The following is a 6,847-nucleotide window of genomic DNA, read 5'->3' as shown; positions in this document are numbered from 1 at the left end:
CAATGCATGGTAGAGTTGGTAAGAAGTAAGAAATCTTTTTTGGTTCTAAAAAGCTTTGGCCTCATAGTTAAAACTTGAACACTGTTGAAACTAAGCATGGTCAATTTAAATGAATTCTAATTTTTAAAAAAAAATCAGCTTTCTTTTTCTTTCTTTCTTTCTTCTTTCTCTTCTCTTCTCTTCTCTTCTCTTTTCTTTTCTTTTCTTTTCTTTTTTCCACATAGACTGCTTGTTTATTAGCACTGGTGTTGCAACATAATGGTTTCCAGTGAAGATGCTGAGCTGCATGGAGGTGGTAGAGCACTGTGAGGCTCAAATGGGTGAGTGGTGGGCTCTTCTATTTCTTCCACTTGCTCCTGTTGTAGTCCCACTTGGCTGAGAAGCCCTGAATCAGGCTGACCTTCATGACGAGCATCCTGTTGATCTGTTTGGCCACCCAGTCCTCCTCAAAGGTGTGTGGAAAGGAGCCATACACACAGTGCTTCTCCTAAATCAGAATGAGAGCAGCAAAGCCGATGAAGAACATGACGATGCCCACAACCATCTTCCACTCATTCGTGCTCCTGTTCATTTCAGCAAAGCTCTTATTGAACTTCGTGCCATTAGAGTTCAACTTTTTCATCAAAGGGGAGGCTGCTCCAGGGAGCCTTCTTCTCTTTCAAGGCCTTCCAGCTGTCAGAGAGGTTTTTAATGTAGACCACATTGGGCAGGGGATAGTCACACCAGTTGACGTAACTCAGGAGAGCATAGTCTTCACTCTTCATGTTGCTTCCATGTGCTCCTACACACACTGAGGTGGAAATTGCTCACTTGTTTAGATTAAACACTCTGGTAGCCAACATTCTGCTGCTGCCACCCTCTGCTTCCTGCCACGACTGCCCTCTGTAAATGTCTGCTTGCTTCTTGTGACTCTAATTTGTCTGAGCAGTGAGAGGGTGGCAATTTTCTCGATTTTCTATCATTGCTCTATTCCACTCCCAGGGAAGGCTGAATGTGAAATAGTATCACAGTATCAATCCCATTTCTACATGTTCCACTTCCTTGGATAGTTCAGGGATTGTGGAGGTGGAGAAGAAGTTCAAGGTCCTGGATGGCCCCTTCAAGAAGCAGGCAGTTTTTCAGTATTGAGAGGTCTCATGGAATGAAACCCAGAGATGCCTCTTATCCTGTTTATCAGAGAAAACCATGTGCAAACACAAGGCAAGGGTGTGGAAATGTAGGTGAGGAGAAGCACCCCAGAAAGTGCTTCTGTATCCAGATAGATAGAATCCATCTCAGAACTGAGGGTAATGTGCCTGGAAAAGATATCACAAAATAAATTTTAATTTAGGAATCACAGTATACAAATGGAAGAACATAACCCAAGGGTGAAACTGAAGTGTATCAGAGCACATGGAAGTACTGAGAAACCAGAGAAGATTTTATTAGGCCCCTTATATTATCACACTCCATCTTCAGTATCTGCTGTCCATGTCCTAGTGGATCTTAATGACCTTATATTTAAGGTGTGTTATTTCAGTTATCATTTTCTCTTCCTTCAGCCTTTGAGAAGTAAGATTATATAAAGCTATTTTTATAGCTCTAGTTCATATAATTTTAGAATAATTCTATTCAAAACAATTTATTGAGGACCTACTGTATGCATTGCTCTAGAGTGGAATTAGATATAGGCCATTGCCTTCTAGTAGTATAAACTATAATGAGGGAGTTGTGTCAAAAATAAAGATAAGAGGATAGACTGCAACAAATGCTATAAAATTTGAAAAAATTATAACTTATAAAAAAAGAAAAGAGCTAAAGAAACATGTGAATACTGACAACCCAGGAGACTCTATGGTGACTTACAACATGGTTATTTATGTTATAAAATGGGGGTGGTGATTGTTCTGTACACATTGGGTGGTTGTGAGTACTCCATGAGATGACGTCCAAGTGTTGTGTCTGGACCAGAAGGAATAGTCAATCGATACTGGCATTTATTATTTTTTTTTACACAATTCTTATTTTGGAAGGCGTTGAAGGGTAGAACTTTCTTGGTTTTAAGAAAGACCTATTTTAGGGTTTTCCCTGTCTGTCCTTTCAGTAACCCTTTGTATATGATTTCATTACAGCACTTCACATTATGGTCACTGTTCCTCTCTACTGGTTGAATGTGTTATTCTGAAGGAGCGAGATCATGCTCTATTCACTTTCCATTTCTAGAGTTTAGCACAGAGCTCGGTACACAATAAGATTTGAATAAATGTTAAATGAAAGTTACTTAGCTCCTGTAATTATGTTCTGTTTTCATATAGAGTGAGCCACAGTGGCATAGCTTGCAATATGTCTCCAAATCTTATTGGCAGAGTTGTTTTGCTGTCATCTGTGGCAGTGTTTCAGAGATTCAGATGTGTTTTCACACTTCATTTCACCCTGTGAACAATCCATCCTTTATTAGCTCACCATAAAGAAATAACTTTGGAATGCAGCTGTTCTCTATCAGTCTCCCATAGCCTACTCACTGAAGCTAAATCTCCGTGAATGTTGTCCTTCCTTCAAAGGCAGGCAAATCTCTGGAGCTTGGTTAGTGGCAGGGATAGAGGATAAGCAGCAATGCTAGAGATGGGAAATGTAAAGCAGGAGAATCCATTTCTGATCCTGGGGAGATACTCGAAAGCCTCAAGATTCTTGGCTTAAACAAGAAAGCGAGGCAATGTCCTCATGCTGTTGCCACACTTAATCTTTCCTAAATGAGTGTACTTTGCTTGGAACTAATCTGTAAAATTGAAGAGGGTGGAGATGCTATTCTTTCCAGATTGTTTTAATAAAGTAACACACACATATATAAATGCTCTGTGCGGGGGGGAGGCAATAGACAATGAAATGTAGTATTAGTAATAATCAACCAACTTACATAGTGGCTTGCATCTGTTCCTAAGGAAGTATTGTTACTTACTAATTGCTAGTTTTTCATTTTTGCATTTTTGAGGTCCCCAGTGTTGTTCCTGCCTGTCTGTGAGGCATTGTTTGCAAGGTTTTGCAGGGCAGAGCAGTTGGTTCACTGGAGGTTGCTGCCCTGGTCAGTGAGGTCTGGCCTTTCTATATACTGCCCTATGTGCTATGGATCACTTGCCTCTCAGGAGACCAGCCGCTCATTGCTGGCTGAGCTCTCTGTGTGTCACACCGGACAGTAGTGTGTTACGGGACTGGAGCATTGGCTCCCTCTGTTTTGCCTTCTGCTTTTGGTAGAGGTTTCTTAAGGCAGAAGTATGTGTCCTACGTTATTGTATAGTTTCGTGAAACAGAAGAAACCAAAGTTCTGGAGACTGATTTAGGTAAAAAGGATCTTCCTGACTCTGAATCCCATCTCCCCCTTTTTGTTTATGAGACAAGCTATTTATATGGATTCTTCTCCACTTAAGATGCATAATTATGCCCAAGAATCCCTTACAGCCTATGTCTCCCCTTCTCTACCCTCTAAAAAAATTATAAATGAACAGATCTTAAACCTCCAATGATAAGCTTTAGAAAGTTAAAGCTGTACTCTGGAACATCTAAAACAATTTTAAGTGTTTCCAGTTTTTTAATACTAGTTTCTAGTATTAAAAAGTGGTGTTTCATATAGTGATATTTATACCAAGGGATGAGAGTAAAGGTAATTGAAGAAACATGTTTATTGAACATATTGGCCAAGTCTGCACTTTCAAGAATCTTCAGTGATGTTCGACTAACTTTGTGCCTGTACACAAGGTCAAGCAATGGTTTTTTTATAGTTAACCATTTTTATTAATGCATGCCAAGAGTGGGCCATGTGACAGAACTTGGCAAAGTTAATGATAAAGCTCATATCATATCTGTGTGTTCCTGCTGAACCAAAAACTTAATATGGTCTTTATATTGAGAATACTACATGTTTTACTTTTGATGTATAGGTACTGATCTTGTCTACTTGCCTTGACTAGAAAAAATGAGAAGATTTCATTTCCTTCTTCTGGTCCCCCAGATACTATAGTGCATTCTATATAGTGTTTTGCTTACTAGAGCTTGACCTGGTTAATAAAGTGTCTAGGAAAATAGAAAAACACCTATTGACACTTTACTATTGATGGTATCCTGAATATATTGCATTTTTCTTAAAAGCTCTAAACTTATAGATCATATTCTTATTGAGAATGAAAAGTGTTTTCTTAGGACTATGTCATCCTATCCAGAATGTTTAGAGGACATTAGTATTCCAGACTCGTGTGTGTTGCTATGTACAACAGCTGCACCTGGCAAATTTGCTGTTTTGGTGACATTGGCCATTTTGATGAGCCTGCAGAAAGGAAAAAAAAAATCACGCCAAATAGGGTACAAACTCTTACACAAAATGTACTTCAGAATTATCAGTTTGACTTTGCAGTGTTTGCTTTCAGAGGAAAACAACAGCAATCAAAAGAAAAAAAATGATGAGGTAGATAGACTGAAAAAAGTGTTCTAATGACACATATCAATCCACTGTCAAAACAGTATTAATACAACAGCAAATGGAGAATTCAAGGTAAAGTTTGAGTCTACAGGACTCACATACTACTCTCCAGTCTGAAATCTGTTGGGGACTGATTAGGCCTTTGAAACAAGTCATTTCTGTAGATAATTCCTTCTGAGCTGCTAATTAGCTGTCCATATTGGGTAGTGACAGTGGCTTTCATAGTAAAGTTGTTTCAGCATTGAAAGACTGTCACAGTTGAATGTGGCTTGTTGTAAACACGAAAATAACTCCAAATGAATATAACTTGCACATTCCAGTCACAATCGTTTCCAAAACTGTAAAGCTAAACCCTGAACGGAAGTTATGATGACTTTTCTAAAGTGTTCTGGAGAAAAATATACATCCTTTCTTAAAAGCAGCCTTTGATATTAGAGAAACACTTTATGGGATAAAGGACATCTTTCCACATTTGAAAAGTACTTTTAAATATCATTAAAGTATATAGATAGCTGGCCACTTAACAAAATTTTTCTACTTCAATTTATGAGTGTTGATAGAGTAAAAGCAAATGGTTTAAGGATGCTTCAATATTTGTACATTCAACTTCAGAAGCTTTCAGGGAGGATAATATACCTTCATGCATTTAAATTATGCATTATATCATACAAACTGGGAACGTTCTGAAGAGATAGTAAGTGAAATTCCAGCTTCAGGTCTTGGATAATGAGGTCATTGAATAGAGAAGAGAAATTGAACAAATTATCCTGAGAGTTGAAGTGATGTGAATTTTATTTTTTTTGCATGTGATTCACTTGAATTTCAACACTTTTCAACCTGAACAGAAAGAAAGTACCTGTCAGGAGACTTTGAAATGCCTGCCTACTAATGGTAGAGATAAGATAGAATCAAACCCATAAGTCTAAGACTACTTCCTATATATAGTGAACTCAGTAAATATGGTTAACCAGCCAATAATAGTATTTTTTCCTTGAATATCATAGGTGCTATTGGCCATATTCATTTATAAGTGTTATAAGTGGCATTTTAGTTGGCCAGTACTGCATCACTGTTGAACAATACAACTTAAATTATTTGGAAAGCATACTACAAAAGGCTAAGCACTGTGTTTGGCAGGTATGTAGGAATTGTGGAAGCATCAATGCCAAGCAAGTGTAAGTCCATTCCTAGAGAAATTTGCAATCGTTTTTTCTTTCTTTTTTTTTTTTTTTAAGGTTTTATTTATTTGAGAGAGAAAATGAGAAAGGGGAAGAGAAAGAAAGAGCATGAGGTTGGGGGAGGGACAGAGGGAGAAGCAGACTCCCTGCTAAGAAGGGAGTCCGATCCTGGAACTTGATCCTGGGACTCTAAGATCATGACCAGGACCATACTCAACCAACTGATCCACCCAGATGCCCTGGGAAATTTGCAGTCTTTAGCATAAGATCTATAGCACATTGCAAAGGAGACTATACAATGGAGTACGTATGCAGTCCAGACGAAGGGGGATACCTCTTAATTATTCAGAATATATTACCTACCATCTTAGTTTGCAAGGTTAACTTCTAGGAGCATCTTCCATTTCTTTTAAGATAATGTTGAGGAAAATTTGAACATGGAAGGAAAACAATGTGCTCCCCTTCATAACTCTTATCTATAATATCTGAAGATTTATAATACTGAAGATTTTAACCAAAATACCACATCAGCTTCCCATTTTATTTACCAGTGTAATCAGGTAAACTGCTTATTTGCTGAAAGCACTACTTCATAAGTTACTTCAATAAGCACGAGCTATACAGTAGTTTTGCATTATTCTTAAACATAGTTAACAAAATTACTTTAATATAGTCCTGATCTCTAATTATAGATCTCTAATTTTTCCCTAATTCTCAAATTTTATTATTCATTCCATTTATATGCTTTTGACATTTAATATAACAAGTTTGGACACCCATTTTTTTTTCTTTTTCTGAATTTTGGTGGCTTCTTGCCAGCTACTGCAGCTCTGTCAGAACTGGGCTGAATTCCTGGCAGGTGGTGATCATAAGCTGACTTAGAATTTTTCCTGAAATGCTTGGGTTGTTAGAATGTGAGCCAAATGGACATCACCTACCACTGTGTGGTGTGCATCCAAGTTCTCCATTTGATCTTACTTTGATATGAATAGTTACAGAGAAACATGGACAAAAAGGCTCTCCTGAGAAATAGGCACACACAGCCGGTTCAAGCTGATACAATACTAACAACTGTGGTTTAATTTCAGGATGGCAATATCATCCCTAGTTTAATTGTCTTGATATGCTTTAATAAAGCCTGAGCTGTTTTCCCATGATGTATATTAGGGCTAGTCTTAATTAAGTCACTAAGCATTACTGGTTGTGTCAGCAAAAAATGTCT

General features: G+C 37.8%; 1 pseudogene; it reads right to left on the bottom strand.

Moving 5' to 3' along the window:
• Nucleotides 1–337: 337 nt before the first annotated feature.
• On the bottom strand, nucleotides 338–842 carry LOC116574757 (annotated as a pseudogene).
• Nucleotides 843–6,847: the final 6,005 nt, after the last annotated feature.

Source organism: Mustela erminea, chromosome 16 (assembly GCF_009829155.1).
Source record: "Mustela erminea isolate mMusErm1 chromosome 16, mMusErm1.Pri, whole genome shotgun sequence".
NCBI classification, from domain to species: domain Eukaryota; kingdom Metazoa; phylum Chordata; class Mammalia; order Carnivora; family Mustelidae; genus Mustela; species Mustela erminea.
The sequence above is the reverse complement of the archived record's forward strand: the minus strand, read 5'-3'. Positions and strand labels throughout refer to the sequence as shown.